The sequence below is a fragment of the Mobula birostris genome, chromosome 31 (assembly GCF_030028105.1).
Source record: "Mobula birostris isolate sMobBir1 chromosome 31, sMobBir1.hap1, whole genome shotgun sequence".
NCBI classification, from domain to species: Eukaryota; Metazoa; Chordata; class Chondrichthyes; order Myliobatiformes; family Myliobatidae; genus Mobula; species Mobula birostris.
The window spans coordinates 35,450,421-35,471,388 of record NC_092400.1 but is presented as its reverse complement, the minus strand read 5'-3'; positions in this window follow the sequence as shown (position 1 = coordinate 35,471,388).

Genomic DNA, 20,968 nt, shown 5'->3' with positions numbered 1-20,968 from the left:
ATGGACCGACTCAGCAGCTGCCCAGTACAATAGTGTACCATGCACTACCGTAGAACAATGTCAAATCTGATTTAAGAACATCTGTAAAACAAACTCACTTTGTAGTCCAATGTAGAAATTATTACAGTCTACTTACTAAAGAAATTGTAGATGTGATGTTTTGATAGTATTTGAGTGATGTAAATATATTTGATTAAGCATTCTTTTGTTTATATAATTCATTACGGGTTGTATGTAAGACCATTAAGCTTCTTGAGCACCTTCTCAGTCGTAATTTTCATTGCACTTACTTAACTTCCCTGACACTCTTGAATATCCGGTATACTGCAGATGTCTTCCACTGTGAAGACTGATGCAAAATTTGCATTCAGTTCCTCTTCCATCTGTGTCTCTCATTACAATATCTTCAGCATCATTTTCTATTGGTCCAATATCTACGCTCGACTCTCTTTTTGCCCTTTATATACTTAAAAAAGCTTTTAGTATCTTTTTTGATATTAGTTGCCAGCTTCCTTTCATAATTCATCTCTTCCTTCCTAATGACCTTTATTTCCTTTTGCAAGTTTTAAAAAAACTTTCTTATCTTCCCACTAGCTTTGTCTTCCTTGCATGCCCTCTCTTTTGTTTTTACTTTGGCTCTAACTTCACGTGTCAGCCATGGTAATGTCCTTCCATTCAAAAATTTCTTCTTATTTGGAATATATTTACCTTGCACTTCACTTTTTTTTTTGCAGAAACTCCAGCCATTGCTACTCTGCTGTCCTTCCTGCCAGTGTCCCTTTCCAGTCAACCTTGGCCTGTTCCCCTCTCAAGCCATTGTAATTTCCTTTATTCCACAGGAATACTGACACATTGGAATTTAGTTTCTTAAACTTTGAAGTGCACTCGATCATACTGTGATCACTGTTCCCTTAGGGTTCCTTAACTTTTAGCTCTCATCACCTCCGGATCATTGCACAGCACCCAATCCAGCACAGCCGATCCCCTAGTGGGCTCGACAACAACCTGTTCTAAAAAGCCATCCCCTAGACATTCTACAAATTCTCTCTTGAGGTTCAGTACTGGCCTGGTTTTCCCAATCCACTTTCATGTTAAAATCCCCAACGATTATCAAGACATTGCCTTTCTGACACGCCTTTTCTATCTCCCGCTGTAATTTGTAATCCACATCCCAGCTGCTGTTTGGAGGCCTGTATATAACTGCCATTAGGGTCCTTGTACCCTTATCATTTCTTAACTCAATCCATGGAGACTACACCTTCCGATCCTATGTCATCCCTTTGTAATGATTTAATATTTCTTATACACAGGGCCACATCACCCCCTCTGCCTACTAACTCATCTTTCGGATACACCTTATATCCTTGAATGTTCAGCTCCCAATGGCAGCATCCTTTAGCCAAGTTTCAGAGATGGCCACAATGTCATACTTGCCAATCTATAGCTGAATTTCAAGATCATCCATTTTATTTCTTGTGCTGTGTGCATTCAAATACAACACTTTCAGTCCTTATCTGTAGCTTTCTGTTTTAACTGCACTACACCTCTATTGCCCTGTAACTCATCCCACTGGATGTGATCATGCTGCATTTCCTGCCTGTCCTTTCTATCATCTCTGTTGCGTGCTATCTTTGATTTATTTCTGTTTTCTCCTTCCTCAGTCCTAACACTCCAGTTCCCATTCCCCTGCCAAATTAGTTTAAACCCTCCCTAACTGCACTATTTAACCTGCCTTTAAAAACGCAAACATGAGGAAATCTGCAGATGCTGGAATTTCAAGCAACACACACAAAAGTTGCTGGTGAACGCAGCAGGCCAGGCAGCATCTATTGGAAGAGGTACAGTGGACGTTTTGGGCCGAGACCCTTCGTCTCTTACTAGCTCTTTTTTCAGTTAGTCCTGACGAAGAGTCTCGGCCCAAAATGTCGACTGTACTTCTTCCAATAGATGCTGCCTGGCCTGCTGCGTTCACCAGCAATTTTTATGTGTGTTGTATTAAACCTGCCTGCTGGGATATTGGACCCTTTTGGGTTCAGGTGTAACCCGTCCTTTTTGTACAGGTCGTACCTCCCCCAGAAGAGGACCCAATGATCCAGGAACCGGAAGCCCTGCCCCCTACACCAGTCTCTTAGTTACGCATTAATATGCCTGATTGTTATTCTTGCGCTCGTTAGCACGTGACACAAGCAGCAATCCTGAGCTTACTACCCTGGAGGTCCTGCTTTTCAGCTTCCTACCCAACTCCCTGAATTCTCTCTTCAGGACCGCCTCCCTTCTACCTATGTCATTGGTACCAATGTGTACCAAGACTTCTGGCTGTTCACCCTGTCCCTTCAGAATACTCTGCACCTGATCTGAGACATCCTGTACCCTGGCACCTGGGAGGAAACACACTATGTGGGTATCTCTATCAGGCTGACAGAACCGCCTGTCTGTTCCCCTCACTATGGTATCCCCTGTGACTACCACATTCCTCATCTCCTTCTCTCCCTTCTGCACTACGGAACCAGGCTCAGTGCCAGAGACCTGATCATCGTGGTCGTCCTCTGTCAGGTCACCCCCCCCCCCCCCCCCCCAATAGCATTCAAAATGAGATAACAATTACTGAGGGGGATGGCCACAGGTGTGGTCTCTACTATCTGAGCTCTTCCCATCCCTTTCCTGACGGTCTACCTCCTGCAGCCTTGGGGTGAATAACTCCTTGTAGCTCCTATTTATCTCCTGCTCACTTTCCCTAATAAGCTGTAGATCATCAAGCCACAGCTCCAGATCCCTAACGTGGTCTCTCAGGAGCTGTATCTCGTTGCACTTGGCGCAGATGTGGCCATCTGGGAGACTGGAAGAATCCCAGGATTAGTACTAGCCCTACCACTCTGCCTCAGACCATTCTGTTGATGACTGCTCCGCTAGGCAGTGTCTCCCTTTGAAACCTAAACCTGAACCTTCCCTTCTCTCCAACTCTGAACTGGTGCTCCAGTTATAGCTGAGTTCCCGCGAAGCTTTCCCCTTTTAAACGTCGCTCCCAGACCTGTGCACTGCCTCATCTCTTGTAGCTCAACAACTCACAATTGGTGTGCCAGTTGTATAAAAATGTGTGAATGGCACATATCATCACGCCATCACATCTTAAGTGTTGCCTCGCTAAAAGTTAAAATAAAGTTTCCATCCATCTCTCAGGCTTCCTTGTTTTTCTTTGATTAGTTTTACGCTTTGAAGTTACAAAATGTAACAGTGGTGAAGAATATGATTTAAGATGAACCCAAGGTGACTACCTACTTGTTGAAGCACAGCACCTGTTGTCTTTGCAAAGGGAGAAAAAGACATTCAAGGTTTATTTTAAAGTGCAGCACATGGGTTTTTTTCTGAAAGGGAACAATGATTGGGTTTTAAATAAAAAGGCAGAAACCAGGTGAAGTTTAGAGGTTCATAAACAATGAGGTGATGATAATTTAAAAAAGAACAGAAATGTCTGGCTACATTAAATGTGTTTGATTCTACAAAAGATAGCTAGATATTGGATACTGAGCAAATTGAGCAGAATTTATAAGCAAATGAATAGCTGAATAGCAAGTGACAGTTTTACTAAGTGCATTGGTTGGAAAAGCATATGGTCTAGTTAGAAATTTAGCAGTTCCAACCAAGCCAGCCAAAATGAGCTCTGCTGCTATCAGGAGCATAATGCAGGAACATTTGAAACCAAAACAATTGCTGATAGCAGAATGCTTTAGGTTTCATAAGTAGAATCAAAAGGAAGGGAGTCCATTTCAGCTTGCATGGCTGAATGGAAGAGACTGGGCATTGTCAGTTCAGTGATGATCTTATTGATGCATTTAGAGATCATTTAGTTTACCAGAAAACATTCAGAAATGGCTTGTAACTGAAGCACAAATCACATTTAAAAGAGTGATTGAAATGGCTCTTGGAAATTGCTCAATGGAAACAGCAGAGATGCAACTAAGTTGCAGTCAGGAATGAAAATGAGCATGGAAAAAAAATTGCAACATCAAAATGTGAACTGGCCTGGCTGAAAAACCTGTGTTATTGTTGTGGTAGGGACTCACATACCCCAGAATAATGCAAATGTAATGATTAAACTTGCAGAAAATGGAGACGGCCTACCTGGGGGAAACAACAGAGGCCGCATCTCCGGCACAGAATCTGCCCCTGCAGCTCAGAGGGGTAGGGAAAGGAAGAAGATGGCAGCAGTGATAGGGAACTCTATAGTTAGGGGGTTAGACAAGCGATTCTGTGGACGCAGGAAAGAAATGTGGATGGTAGTTTGCCTCCCAGGTGCCAGGGTCTGGGATGTTCCTGATCATGTCCATGATATCTTGAAGTGGGAGGGAGAACAGCCAGAGGTCATGGTACATATTGGTACCAATGATGTAGATGGGAAAAGGGAGGAGGTCCTGAAAGCAGACTACAGGCAGTTTGGAAGGAAGTTGAGAAGCAGGACCACAATGGTAGTGATTTCAGGATTACTGCCTGTGCCATGTGACAGTGAGTATAGGAATAGAATGAGGTGGAGGATAAATGCGTGGCTGAGGGATTGGAACAGGGGGCAGGGATTCAGAGTTTTGGATCATTGGGACCTCTATTAGGACAGGTGTGACCTGTACAAAAACCACAGGTTGCACTTGAATGCTGGAGGACCAATATCCTGGTGGGAGGTTTGCTAAGGCTGCTGGGGAGAGCTTAAACTAGAATTGCTGGGAGATGGGAACCGAACTGATGTGACGGAGGAAAGGGAGGGTGGCTCACAAATAGAGAGCTTGTAGACAGTGTGAGAGGGAGGATAGGCAGGTGCTAAAGAAGGGATGTGCTCAGACTGATGGTTTCAGATGTGTCTATTTTAATGGAACGAGTATCGTAAACAAAGCGAATGAGCTTAGAGCGTGGATCAGCACTTGGAGCTATGATGTTGTGGCCATTACAGAGTCTTGGATGGTGCAGGGGCAGGAATGGCTACTTCGAGTGCCAGGCTTTAGATGTTTCAGAATGGACGGGGGGGGGCAAAAGAGGTGGGGGCATGGGACTGTTGATCAGAGATAGTGTCACGGCTGCAGAAAAGGAGGAAGTCATGAAGGAGTTGTCTACGGAGTCTCTGTGGGTGGAAGTTAGGGATAGAAAGGGGTTAATAACTCTGGGTGTTTTTATAGACCTGGGACATTGTAACAGGGACACTGAGGATCAGATAGGGAGACAGATTCTGCAAAAGTGTAATAATAACAAGGTTGTTGCGTGGGAGATTTTAATCTCCCAAATATCAATTGGCATCTCCCTACAGTGAGGAGTTTAGATGGGATGGAGCTTGTTAGATGTGTTCAGGAAAGTTTCTTGACACAATATGTAGAGGAGAGGCTGTACTGTATTGGGGAAATGAACCTGGTCAGGTGTCAGATCTCTCAGTGGGAGAGCATTTTGAAGATAGTGATCACAATTCTATCTCCTTTACCATAGCATTGGAGAGGGATAGGAACAGACAAGTTAGGAAAGTGTTTAATTGGAGTAAGGGGAAATATGAGGCTATCAGGCAGGAACTTGGAAGCATAAATTGGGAACAGATGTTCTCTGGAAAATGTACAGAAGAAATCTGGCAAATATTCAGGGAATATTTGTGTGGAGTTCTGCATAGGTACGTTCCAAGGAGACAGGGAAAGGATGGTAGGGTACAGGAACCAAGGGGTACAAAGGCTGTTGTAAATCTAGTCAAGATGGAAAGCTTACGAAAGGTTTAAAAAACTAAGTAATAATAGAGATCTAGAAGATTATAAGGCTAGCAGGAAGGAGCTGAATGAAATTCTGAGAGCCAGAAGGGGCCATGGGAAAACCTTGGCCCCAAGGCATTCTGCAAGTATGTGAAGAGCAAGAGGATAAGACTTAAGAGAATAGGACCAGTCAAATGTGACAGTGGAAAAGTGTGTATGGAACTGGAGGAGATAGCAGAGATACTTAATGAATACTTTGCTTCAGTATTCACTATGGAAAAGGATCTTGGCGATTGTAGGGATGACTTGTAGCGGACTGAAAAGCTTGAGCATGTAGATATTAAGGAAGAGAATCTGCTCCAGCTTTTGGAAAGCATTAAGTTGGATAAGTCTTCTGAGACCGGCTGGGATGTACCCCAGGCTACTGTGGGAAGCGAGGGAGGTGATTGCTGAGCCTCTGGCGATGATCTTTGGATCATCAATGTGGACAGGAGAGGTTCCAAAGGATTGGAGGGTTGTGGATGTTGTTCCCTTATTCAAGAAAGGGAGTAGAGATGCCCAGGAAATTATAGGCCAGCGAGTCTTAATCAATGATTGGTAAGTTGATGGAGAAGATCCTGAGAGGCAGGATTTATGTACATTTGAAGAGGCATAATACGATTAGAAATAGTCAGCATAGCTTTGTCAAAGGCAGGTCGTGCCTTAGTGAGCCTGATTGAATTTTTTGAGGATGTGACTAAACACATTGATGAACGTAGAATAGTAGATGTAGTGTATATGGATTTCAGCAAGGCATTTGATAAGGTACCCCGTACCGGACTTATTGAGAAAGTATGGGAGCCAAGGGGACATTGCTTTTTGTATCCAGAACTGGCTTGCCCACAGAAGGCAAAGAGTGGTTGTAGATGGGTCATATTCTGCATGAAGGTCGGTGACCAGTGGTGTGCCTCAGGGATTTGTTAGGGGACCTTTACTCTTCGTGATTTTTTTAAATGACCTGGATGAGGAAGTGGAGGGCTGGGTTAGTAAATTTGCTGATGACGTTAAGGTTGTGGGTGTTGTGGATAGTGTGGAAGGCTGTCAGAGGTTACAGTGGGACATTGATAGGATGCAAAACTGGGCTGAGAAGTAGCAGGTAGAGTTCAACCCAGATAAGTGTGAAGTAGTTCATTTTGGTAGCTCAAATATAATGGCAGAATATAGTATTAATGGTAAGATTCTTGGCAGTGTGGAGGATCAGAGGGATCTTGGGGTCCGAGTCCATAGGACGCTCAAAGCTGCTGCGCAGGTTGACTCTGTGGTTAAGAAGGCATACGGTGCATTGGCCTTCATCAATCCTGGGATTGAGTTTAGGAGCCGAGAGGTAATGTTGCAGCTCTATAGGACCCTGGTCAGACCCCACTTGGAGTACTGAGGACAGTTCTGGTTGCCTCACTACAGGAAGGATGTGGAAACCATAGAAAGGGTGCAGAGGAGATTTGCAAGGATGTTGCCTGCATTGAGGAGCATGCCTTATGAGAACAGGTTGAGTGAACTTGGCCTTTTCTCCTTGGAGCAACAGAGGATGAGAGGTGACCTGATAGAGGTGTACAAGGTAATGAGTGGCAATGATCGTGTGGATAGTCAGAGGCTTTTCCCCAGGGCTGAAATTGCCAGCACGAGAGGTCACAGTTTTAAGGTGCTTGGAAGTAGGTACAGAGGAGATGTCAGGGGTGAGTTTTTTTTTACGCAGAGTGGTGAGTGCGTGGAATGGGCTGCCGGCGGCGGCGGCGGTGGAGGAAACAATAGTGTCTTTTAAGAGACTCCTGACTCCTACATGGAGCTTAGAAAAATAGAGGGCTATGGGTAAAGCCTAGGTTGTTCTAAGGTAGGGACAAGTTCGGCACAGCTTTGTGGGCTGAAGGGCCTGTATCGTGCTGTAGGTTTTCTATGTTTCTATGTTACAGTGATGTCATCCAGGGAACACTGACTGCCTGGGCAGCCTTGAGGCATCTGGCCTATAGCTTTCTGCCTGAGTGCAGGTGCAGATCGTACTCCAAAAACAAACCTATAATAGCGATAAAGCCCCTTTGTGAGCGTTTATAGTGAGAAATAGTTTGGACTCTTCTTCCATCTCCATCTGTAGGAAGGCTCCAGCTGTCTACTTTGCTGAAGTGCTTCCCTGCAGAAAGGTCACAGATCCTGACAGACCCATTCTTCTTGGCTACTGGGACCACTGGCAATGCCCATGGGCTGCACTCAACCTTGGGAAAAGATTCCTTCAGCCTCCCTGTGATCTGGCTCACTGGCTACTTTATCAAAGATGGCATAAGCAACCGGATGGCATTCTCATTTAACAATATTTTACCCTTGATATGTTTTGCCATCCTTGAACACATCTGTGGAATCATCCAGTACCTTTCTTAATTAGCTTTCAGTTAACTCTATTGCAGAGGATGTGATATGCAAATGATGGATCTGTCTTCAATCAGGTTGAAGTTATTTCAGCCAATCATGTCACCACGATCCTGTTTTAGCACATGCAAGCCCCATGTCGCTTATTTGTTGTTGTATTTCACTGTTACAAATGTCATTCGCGCTGGAGTCATCCTTTCTCCAGTATAAGTTGTTAGTTGGATATCTGCAGGCTTCAGTTCAGTAGTTTTGAAATGCCATTCAAATTCATTTTGCACAATGACAAACAGCTGAGCCAGTGTCCAATTCCATTTGAATTAATTTGCCACTCATTTCTGACGTAAGCCATATTACTTTCACATTATAAATCTCAAGGATACTCTGTCCTGTGTCAGTCTCATCATTATCAACATTTTAAACAGCATGAAGATTAGTGCTCATTTTAAAACTGCAGCTTGACATTTTATCTTTTACTCTTCCCCGTGCAGTCCATTTACATTTGTCCGCCCAACATGCTCTTTAAATGTGTCTCACTTTCAGCACATCCTCTTTCTTAATATCTACACGCTCAAGCTTTTCAGTCCGCTGTAAGTCATCCCTACAATCGTCAAGATCTTTTTCCATAGTGAATACTGAAGCAAAGTATTCATTAAGTATCTCTTCTATCTCCTTCAGTTACAAACACACTTTTCCACTGTCACACTTGACTGGTCCTATTCTCTTAAGTCTTATCCTCTTGCACTTCACATACTTGTGGAATGCCTTGGGGCCAAGGCCTTCTCATGGCCCCTTCTGGCTCTCAGAATTTCATTAAGCTCCTTCCTGCTAGCCTTATAATCTTCTAGATCTCTATCATTACTTAGTTTTTTAAACCTTTCGTAAGCTTTCCATCTTGACTAGATTTACAACAGCCTTTGTGCACCATGGTTCCTGTACCCTACCATCCTTTCCCTGTCTCCTTGGAACGTACCTATGCAGAACTCCACACAAATATTCCCTGAATATTTACCATATTTCTTCTGTACATTTTCCAGAAAACATCTGTTCCCAATTTATGCTTCCAAGTTCCTGCCTGATAGCCTCATACTTCCCCTTACTGCAATTAAACACTTTCCTAACTTATCTGTTCCTATCCCTCCCCAATGCTATGGTAAAGGAGATAGAATTGTGATCACTATCTCCAAAATGCTCTCCCACTGAAAGACCTGACACCTGACCAGGTTCATTTCCCCAATACAGTATAGCCTCTCTTCTACATATTGTGTCAAGAAACCTTCCTGAACACACCTAAAAAACCCCTCCCCATCTAAACCCCTTGCTCTAGGGAGATGCCAATCAATATTTGGGAAATTAAAATCTCCCACGACAACAACCCTGTTATTATTACACCTTTCCAGAATCTGTCTCCCTATCTGCTCCTCAGTGTCCTTGTTACTATTGGGTGGTCGATAAAAAAACACCCCGTAGAGATATTGACCCCTTCCTGTTCGTAACTTCCACCTAGAGAGACTGAGTAGGCAATCCCTCCATGACGTCCACCTTTTCTGCAACCATGACACTATCTCTGATCAGCAGTGCCATGCCCCCACCTCTTTTACCTCCCTCCCTGTTCTTTCTAAACATCTAAAGTCTGGCACTCGAAGTAACCATTCCTACCCCTTAGCTATCCAAGTCTCTGTAATGGCCACAACATCATAGCTCCAAGTACTGATCCACATTCTAAGCTCATCCAATTGGTTCATAGTACTCCTTGCATTAGACTCATCTCAAACCATCAGTCAGAGCACGTCCCTTCTCTATCACCTGCCTATCCTCCCTCTCGCACTGTCTCCAAGCTTTCTCTATTTGTGAGCCAACCGCCTCTTCCTCCGTCTCTTCAGTTCAGTTCCCACCCCCCAGCAATCCTAGTTTAAACTCTCCCCAATAGCCTTAGCAAACCTGTGAGGATGATAAGGAACATCTTCAAAATTCATTGGAAAATTATAGAACACAACACAAGAAGTGTGAATTCTTTAAACCAAGCATCACTTACTGTAGTCAGCCAAAGTGCTGCTCCCCCCTCTTTCTTTACCAGCACTGGGATGAACAGACCCTTGACAGAGGTTGCCTTATGTGGGGATTGAGAGTTGTTGCACCATCCAAGCTAAGAAGCAGAGAGCTGAAGTGTTGGAGGAGCTACATGCTGGTCACCTGGACAATGTTCAGAATTAAAGCGTTGGTGGTAGCTCGAATAGCTTGCCATGCCCTGTTTGGGATGCCAACATGTCCAGAAGATGTCAAGAGCAGTGTCTCTCAATCCCTGGGAATAGCCTGCATTGCCTTGGCGGAGGATTCATGTGGATTTTACTGGACCATTCATGGGCACAAATTTCAGGAAAGTAGTGGATGCAGCTACAAAGTGGTCAGAAGTGTCCCCAATAGCCTCCACTACAGCCTCACACACTTTTGATGTGTTAAGATCCTTTTCTCAAGGACTGGTGTTCCAGAACACTTAAGTCGGTGACAATGGGCTACAGTTTGTTGCAGAACAGTTTCAATCATTCCTAAAAATGAATGGATTAAAACATATTACCATAAGACCATAAGACACAGGAGCAGAATTAGGCCATTTGGCCCATCGAGTCTGCTCCACCACTCTATCATGGCTGATCGTTTTTTTTCTCCTCCTCAACCTTAGTGTCCAGCCTTCTCCCCATAACCTTTGATGCCATGCCCAATCAAGAACCCATTAATCTCTGCCTTAAGTACACCCAATGACCCGACCTCCACAGCCGCACATGGCAACAAATTGCACAAATTCACCACTCTCGGGCTAAAGAAATTTCTCTGCATCTCTATTTTGAATGGACAACCCTCTATCCTGAGGCTGTGCCCTCTTGTCCTAGACTCACTCACCGTGGGAAACATCCTTTCCACATCTACTCTGTCTAGGCCTTTCAACATTCGAAAGGTTTCAATGAGATCCTCCCTCATCCTTCTAAATTCCAGCAAGTGCAGATCCAGAGCCATCAAACGTTCCTCGTATAACTCTTTCATTCCTAGAATCATCCTTGTGAACCTCCTTTGGGCCCTCACCAATGCCAGCACATCTCTTCTAACAGTACACAATACTCAAGGTGAGGCCTCACCAGTGCTTCATAAAGCCTCAGCATCAAATCACTGCTCTTGTATTCTAGACCTCTTGAAATGAATGCTAACATGACATTTGCCTTCCTCACCACCGACTCAACTTGCAAGTTAACTTTTAGGGTGTTCTGCACAAGGACTCCTAAGAACCTTTGCATCTCAGATTTTTGGATTTTCTCCCCATCCGCATGTTTATTTCTGCTACCAATGTGCATGACCATGGATTTTCCAACATTATACTTCATTTGCCACTTTCTTGCCCATTCTCCTAATCTGTCTAAGCCCTTCTATATTCTACCTATTTCCTCAACCGCTACCTGCTCTCCACCAACCTTTGTATTATCTGCAAACTTGGCAACAAAGCCATCTATTTCATCATCTAAATCATTTATATACAGCATAAAAAGAACTGATCCCAACATCGACCCCGTGGAACACCTCTAAGTCACTGGCAGCCAACCAGACAAGGATCCTCTTATTCCCACTTGCTGTATCCCACCAATCAGCCAATGCTCTAACCATGTTAGTAACTTTCCTGTAATACCATGGGCTCTTAATTTGGTAAGCAGCCTCATGTGTGGCATCTTGTCAAAGGCCTTCTGAAAGTCCAAATATGCAACTTCCACTGCATTCCCTTTATCTATCCTACTTGTAATCTCCTCAAAGAATTCCAACAGATTCATCAGGCAAGATTTTCCCTTAAGGAAACCATACTCACTTTGTCCTATCTTGTCCTGTGTCACCAAGTACTCCATAACCTCATCCTTAACAATTGACTCCAACATCTTCCCCACCACTGAGGTCAGGCTAACTGGTCTATAATTTAATTTCTGTTGCCTTCCTCCTTTCTTAAAGAGTGGAGTGACATTTGCAATTTTCCAGTCCTCTGGCCCCATGCCAGACTCCAGTGATTTTTGAAAGGTCATTTCTAATGCTGCCACAATCTCTAACGCTACTTCTTTCAGAACCCCAGGGTGCAGTTCATCTGGTCTGGTGACTTATGTACTTCTAGGTCTTACAGCTTTTTGAGCACCTTCTCCCTTGTAATAGTGTTACGTACCCATAACAGTTTAAATAAACCAACAGCAATAGACCACACCTGGAGTCTGGTTTTGATGTTAAAACCACTATCTTTATTAGTATCTACTTGATATAGCAACTTTAACAAGAATAATCAAAAGTTAAGTGTTATGAGTATACATATGTGTAAATGTAATTCTCAAACCATTGAGCTCGGGAGCGGGGGCGGGGGCACCAGGCTTAACATCTTGAGATGATAAGGTATGAAAGTTCAGTTCATCCACAGATTAAATGATGTGAGAGAGATATTTGTAATCCAAGGTGAATGTCGAGAGAAGGCATTAATGTGGTATTCTACAGCTTCCACGGTGGTAAACAGGATAACAATCGCCGTAGGTTTTACCCGTTGTCGTTCCAAATCCACTTATGAATTATCACCAATAGTAGCTTATCACAGGGGTACCGTCTTCAAAGGGAACTACCACCCAGGCAAGGGTTAACACATAGGTAGATTCCACAAGGTTGCCCCAATCACACAACGTGATAGCCACTTATCGATGCGCTGGATTGATACTCAACTCACCCTTGTGGCCACTCAAAAGTTCCAACCAGTGACCCCTTAGTCACAGGCTTCCTTCCATTGTCCGACTCCAACTGCGACTGACTGTGTGTGAGTGTGTCCTTCGATTGTCCAACCTTCCATTGTCCGACTCCAACTGCGACTGAGTGTGTGTGAGTGAGTTTCCCTGCTTAAATCAAAACAAGCTGCAGAGTCAAATAGTTCCACCCCTCTCTCTCTCTTAGTAAGAATCAAACAGGAGCTGAGAAAGCTGGCAGCTGATGTCACTCAGGTAGTCTCTCTCAAAATGACAGTCCACGGCAAGATACACCTAGAGATTCATCACACTTCCCCCCAAAAAATAAAATTTTGATCAAAGACTAAAATTTTAACTGCAAACTATAGAATGTAAAACAATATATATGTGATTATCATGTAACACATTGCAGAAGCTTATACAAATACCAGTTTTTTCCTTGAACTTAGCTTAGACTCTGGACAGACAATCTGCAATGATATTGCCTGCACCTTTCACATGCTTTGTTGCCATATCATATTCCTGCAAAATCAGACCTTCTGTTATTGTCCTTTACCTTACTCAGAAACACTAACAGATTATGATTGGTGCAAACCACAAGTGGTTTGTGTGCAGGACAAACAAAGACATCAAAATGTTGTAAAGCCAAAATTAGTGACAACAACTCTTTCTCTATAGTGGAATAATCCCTTTGATGTTCATTAAATTTCCTCAGAAAGTAAGCTACAGGATGTTCAACACCATCATCATCTTTTTGTAATAACACTGCCCTGGCAGCTTTGTCACTGGCATCCACAGCTATAGAAAATGACTTTGTAAAATCAGGTACCCTGAGCACAGATTGATGACATAGAATAGCTTTTAATCGATCAAATGCCTCCTGACAAGGTTTGGTCCAAACAAACTTCTTACCCTTCCGTAGGAGATTAGATAGGGGAAGAGCGATATCAGCGAAGTTCTTACAAAACTTACGGTAATATCCAACCATTCCCAAAAACCTTCTAAGAGCTTTCTTACCAGTTAGAACAGGAACCTCAGCAATTACAGTTTGTACTTGGACTTTTGCCTGAACAGGAGCCAGCTTGCCTTGACCTACTACATAGCCAAGATAGGTCACAGTGGCATGGCCAAATTAGCTAAGTTGACTGTAAGGTTGGCCTTGGAAAGCCTGTCAAACAGTTTTCCTACTGCTGAGGTATGTCCTTCCCAAGTGTCACTTATTATGACTAAGTCATCAATATAGGCATCTGTATTTTCTAACCCTTGAATTAAAGAGTTAATCATTCTTTGGAAGGTTCCTGGAGCATCTTTCATTCCAAACGGCAACACATTATATTCATACAATCTAGAAGGTGTCACAAACGCAGAAATTTCTCTGCCTCTCTCTGTCAATGGAACACACCAATACCCTTTTTTGTAATCTTTGTAAGGAATTTATCTTTTCCAACCTTATCAATGCAATCATCCACCCTAGGGATAGGGTAAGCATCTGTTTTTGTTACTGCATTTACCTTCCTATAATCAGTACAAAATCTAACGCTACCATCAGGTTTGGGCACAGTAACACAGGGTGAGGCCCAATCTGATATTGAGAGCCTGATAATACCATTTTTCAGCATATATTCAATCTCGTGCTCAGCCAATTTACTCTTTTCTATGTTCATGCGATAGGGGCGCTGATTAACTGTGTCAGCTTGACCAACATCTACGTCATGCACAGCGACTGAAGTTTGTTTCGGTACATTAGGAAACAAATCTTCAAACTTTAGAACTAATTCTTTCAGTTGTTGTTATTGCTTTGGCTCAAATGGACTAACTTGTTATCAATGCTTTCCAAAATAACTGAGTTCATAAGCCTCACTGAGACTATGTTTGGCTTGTTAAAATTCTCAGACGAGTCAGTTATCCCATTCTCAGGCCCTCTAGTTTCACATGTTCCCACAACAATGCTCAAAGATAGCATCTCCGGGTCAAAATAACGCTTTATCATATTTACATGTACCACCTGTGTGGGTTTTCTTCGATCGGGTATTTCGATAACAAAATTCAAAGAATCAATTTTAGAGATTATTTCATACGGCCCACTAAACTTTGCTTGGAGCGGATTCGTCAACATTGGAAATAACACCAACATTTTGTCTCCCACGTGATATGTCCTTTCTCGAGCTCACAATCTTTCATTTTATTTTGAGAATTCTGTAGGTTTTGCCTTGCAGACGGTGTAATTTATTTTTGAACTCCAAGACATAGCTTAACACGCTAACATGCACTTTTTCATCAGTCCACCGTTCCCTCAGCAAGGTCAACCGTCCCCTCACTCTGTGACCTAATACAAGTAGTTCAAATGGACTAAAACCCAACGATTCCTGCACTGATTCTCTTACGGCAAATAGGAGCAGATGTACCCCCTCATCCCAGTTTTTTTCATTCTCAATACAGTATTTCTTAATCATTGTTTTGAGGGTAGAATGAAATCTTTCTGAAGCTCCTTGTGGTTCTGGATGATATGTGGACGATGTAATTTGTTTAGCTTCCCATTCCTCTATCTTCCCACTAATTTTTGCTTTGTTGTATGCCCTTTCTTTTGCTTTTACAATAGCTTTGACTTCCTTTGTCAGCTACAGTTGTACATTTGAGTTTGCCACCCAATTTACTTTGGCCAACTCCTCTCTCATACTACTGTAATTACCCTTACTCCACTGAAATGCTGCTACGTCAAACTTTACTTTCTCCCTATCAAATTTCAAGCTGAACTCAACCATATTGTAATCACTGGTTCCTAAGAGTTCTTTTACTTTAAGCTCCCTAATCGCCTCTGGTTCATTACCTAACACCCAATCCAGTATAACTGATCTCCTAGTAGGCTCAACAACAAACTGCTCTAAAAAGCCATCTTTTAGACATTCAACAAACTCACTCTCTTGAGATCCATTACCAACCTGATCTTCCCAATCAGCCTGCATTTTAAAATCTCTCCTGACTGTTACAACATTGTCCTTTTGACTCGCCTTTTCTATTTCCTGTTGTAATCTGTAGTCCACCTCCCAGCTACTGTTTGGAGGCCTGTATATAACTGCCATCAGGGTCCTTTTACCCTTGCAGTATCTTAATTCAACCCACGAGGATTCAAAGTTTTCAAAGGTACATTAATTGTCAGAGCAATGCATACAATAGACATCCTGAAATACTTCTTCTTTGCAACTACCCACAAATACAGAGGAGTGTCCCAAAGAATGAATGACAGTTAAATGTTAGAACCCCAAAGCACCCCCCCAGCTCCCCCACCCATGCGTGAGCAGCAGCAAAGCAACAATCTCCCCTCCCCCACCAGCAAAAAAAGCATTGACACCCGCCACCGAGCACTCAAGTGTGCAGCAAAGCTTCAATAAAGACACAGACTTGCAGTACCCCAAGACTACTCGTTCACCTGGTACTCGATATACTACAGGCTCTCTCTCTCCTTAATAAGGGAAAAAGAGGTGTCTCCATTTCACAGCGCGACGGGACACATAACAAACAACTCGCTGATTTATGATGTTAAACGTCTGTTGTGTTGCTTTTTCCGAGCTCTGTGCCCAAAGAGCTCTGTACCGTGAAATCCTGAAACTCTGAAGGTGGGATAATCTTCTAGGTCGCATCCTTGGCATGTCGAATAATGGCCAGTCGTAAGATCCCGAGAGCGGGTCCCATTCCCGCAAAGAACCGAAGTCAGCGTGTAACTCCAGGTCAGGATCTTCAAAAGAACCCTGAAAGAGTGAAATAGAGATAAAGTAAAGCAAAGGCATCCGTTAGTCTTGCGAGACCATGGATCTGTGCCTGGAAAGTCTTCACTCTCCAGGGCGCAGGCCTGGGCAAGGTTGTATGGAAGACCAGCAGTTGCCCATGCTGCAAGTCTCCCCTCTCCACAACACCAATGTTGTCCAAGGAAAGGGCATTAGGACCCATACAGCTTGGCACCAGTGTCATCGCAGAGCAATGTGTGGTTAAGTGTCTTGCTCAAGGACACAACACGTTCCCTCGGCCGGGGTCGAACTCACGACCTTCAGGTCGCTAGTCCAATGCCTTAACCACTTGGCCACGTGCCCAAAATAGAGATATTAAAGATAGAAGTAGAGCTGTTTCCGAAGATGCAAGCAGAGGAGTCGTCGTTAGGCGCCATTGTCTCTCCTAAGCTCCTCCCCAACATCTTCTGATCCTATGTCATATGTTTCTACTGATTTAATGACATTCTTTACCAGTAGAGCCACGCCTCCCCCTCTGCCTACCTTCCTATCCCTCCAATACAACGTGTAACCTTGGACATTCAGCAACCAGCCACGATCATATCTGACAATCTGTAATAGCGTAACAAAATCATCCACCTTATTTCTTATACTCTGCGCATGGAGATACAACACCTTGATTACATCTGCATCGTACCACCCAGCTATAAATGGCTTGGTGGAAAGGTTTGTTCAGAGCCCACATTATGCATTGGAAACAACATCAGCAGAACACACTACACTGACACAATCAAGCAGCTCACCAATTTCCTCTTTGCATATTACAATGCAACTGACTCCACATCCAGCAACTCACCATCATGCTGTTCCTGGATTGTCCCCTGCACCACGCTTTGATCTTCTCAAACCCCACCTCAGGACAAGCCGCTGAGACAAATTGAGGTCTCCTCAAGCAAGGGAGATCAATGTTTTACTTCTGGACAAGCAGCCCTGGCGAGGGACTACAAAGGTGATCAAAAATGGGTACTTGGCAAGATTAAGGACAGAAGTGTGGCACACTCCTACACAGTGGAGATTACATCTGATGTCATCTGGATATGACACATCGAACAGTTAAGGAGAGCAGAGTCAATTGTTACATAAGAAAGGCTGTCTGGAGCTATCAGAACCACCTCCTGCAGTCCCAGAGTTAACTTCTACAACTACCATGGAAGAGGCCCCAGAACCCGAGACTGTTTCACAGCCACAAGTCTCACCTGTCAAACAGGGTGCACGGCGCACTGTGCACCCCCAGTTCAGGAAAGATATTATCCCACAACAGTAAGATATACACCATAGTGATTAAACCTTTAGGTTTGAATGGCACAATTTAACATTTACTATGTTGTGGATGTTTATATAGTTGTATTATATGCTATATTGTTATGTATAGATAGATGACGAGAGCAATACATTACCTATTTGAGTTGAGTTGCATTCTATATTGAGTAGGAGTTTATAGCTAAGCAGGGAGGAGTGTTGTATATTTAATAATTCAGTAATTGTAAATATATTGGTTGATTAAACATTCCTTATTTACATAATTCATTATGTATTATATGTAAAAGTATGTAAATAGCATACGTTATCACACCACCACGTCATAGGTGCATGCCTCACTAAGAGTAACATAGAAAACCTACAGCACAATACAGGCCCTTTGGCCCACAAAGCTGTGTCAAACATGTCTTTACCTTAGAAATTACCTAGGGTTACCCATAGCCCTCCATTTTTCTGAGCTCCATGTACCTGTCCAGGACCCCATCATATCCACCTCCACCACCGTCACCGGTAGCCCATTCCATACACTCACCACTCTCTGCGTAAAAAAACTTACCCCTGACATCTCCTCTGTACCTACTTCCAAGCACCTTGAAACTGTGCCCTCTTGTGCTAGCCATTTCAGCCTGGGGAAACGCCTCTGATTATCCACACAGTCAATGCCTCTCATCATCTTATACACCTCTCATCCTCCCAAGTTCACTCAACCTATTTTCATTAGGCATGCTCCCCAATCCAGGCAACACTCTTGTAAATCTCCTCTGCACCCTTCCTATGGTTTCCACATCCTTCTTATAGTGAGGCTACCAGAACTGAGCACAGTACTCCAGGTGGGGTCTGACCAGGGTCCTATAGAGCTGCAACATAATCTCTCGGCTCCTAAGCTCCATCCCAATGCATCGTATGTTTTCTTAACCATAGCGTCAACCTGCACAACTGCTTTGAGTGTCCTATGGACTTGGACTCCAAGATCCCTCTGATCCTCCACATTGCCAAGAGTCTTACCATTAATACTATATTCTGCCATCATATTTGACCTACCGAAATGAACCACTTCACACTTATCTGGGTTGAACTCCATCTGCCACTTCTCAGCTCAGTATTGCATCCTATCAATGTCCCACTGTAACCTCCGACAGCCCTCCACACTATCCACAACACCTCCAACCTCCACTATCCACAACATTTCCACCTCCAGTAAAGATGAAGTTTTCATGTATCTCTTAGGCTGCCTGATTTTCCTTTCAATTAGTTTTATGCTTTGGAGTTACAAAACATTACAGAAATCACCCTATAATGTTGGATTCTTACAAACTAGACAGGCTATGATGTGCTCTGCTTAGAAGAAAATAATAAAAATTAATTTTAGAATTGTATGTTAACAAGATGGAATTAGAGTAAACAACACAAATGTTTGCACATCACTGTTTTCTCTGCAAAGTAATTTTCCCTCAAGTTTTAAATAATGTCATCTACACATGGTAATTAGAGAGTGTATATCTCCTGAAAACTATTGAGATACTTTAGGGACATCTGAGTATTTGACAAGATGTACATAACTGTTTAATTCAAATGATCCATTTGTTCCAAATTACTTGCAATTTGAAATAAATGTTTTAAAGTAATTGCTGTCTATCCATTTAATGTCCCAAGGAAAATCACTGTGATTTCCTTTCAGTTCTCATAGGTTGATCATCCAAACCTTGATGCAGTAGATAAATCCTGTGATCGGATGTTGCCAACCTTTTGTTCACTTCTGAAGCCACCACGTGCCCTTTGACTGGCAATGCCCATACTTGCCCTGATAACAGTTTAGTTCCTTACAGGATAATGAACGGAATTCGGAGATTTAACTTGATTGCCATTCCACGTCGCTCATACTGATTTGATGTGCTGGAAATAGCCTTCACTTTCTGTAATGTACATGCTGATTTTGCTCACACATTAACCAGGTTTTATATGATGCAGAAACTTGCTATTAACATTGATCCCAATGAAGTTATTAGAATCACACAGCATGTAAGCCGGCTTTTCATTCTTTTTTATGTTTATTTAGAGATACAGCACAGTTCCAGCCCAATGAGCCCACAGCCCCCAGTTACACCCATGTGACCAACTAACTGACTAGCCTATCCAGCTTTGGAATGTGGGAGGGAACCAGAGCACGTGGAGGAAACCCATGCAACCTCAGGGAGAATATACAAACTCCATACAGGCCAGCAGTAGAATTGAACCCTGGTTGCTGGTGCTGTAATGGCATCGTGCTAACCATGTTGCCATAGGGTTCTAGAATGTTCCTGCCTGGTTATAGATCCTGCGACATCTATGCTGAGCTTCTTGCCCAGCTACACTAATCCCAGTTGGCAGTATGGGGACAGTATTCTTCAATGTCTTGCCTATTGAAGTGTTTGTCTAAATGCCTCTGAAATGTAATGCTTGTGTCTGATCCCACGAACATCTCCAGCAGATCAATACAGATATTTAATTATGATGTTGGCTTGTTTTTTGCCGGGGTTAAAAGAACTTTAGGTATGGCAGTGTTTTTCCCCCTCTTTCTGCAACCTGGTTTCTTGCTTTTGAATGTATAGGCTCCCTGGCTGAAGTGTGTTTCCCAAAAGTGCAGAATAACCTGTGGATGTCCTTTTGTGAGCCAAGATAACTGCAGGAGACAGGAATCACTCTGGATTTTGTTTTCATGGTCTTTTTATGTGTGCACTTGCTCGCAGGAAGTCATGGAAAAGTGAGCAGAAGCTTGCATTTATATAGAGCCTTTCATGTCCTTTTTGGGATGTTCTGAAGCATATCCCAAGCCTATGGATACAGTTACTGTTCCCATGAAGATATCATACCAGCAGATTTGTCCACACACTATTAAACAGCATTGTGCAAACAACCAGAAATTGCAGATGGTGGAATTGGTACTGGTCCTGCTGTTTGAAACACACTCAGTGAACACTTTATCAGGCGTCTCCTATACCCACGAAAGGGGTCACTGAGTGAATATTCATGGTCTTCTGCTGCTGTAGCCCATCCACTTCAAGGTTCAACGTGTTGTGAGCTCAGAGGTACTCTTCTACACACC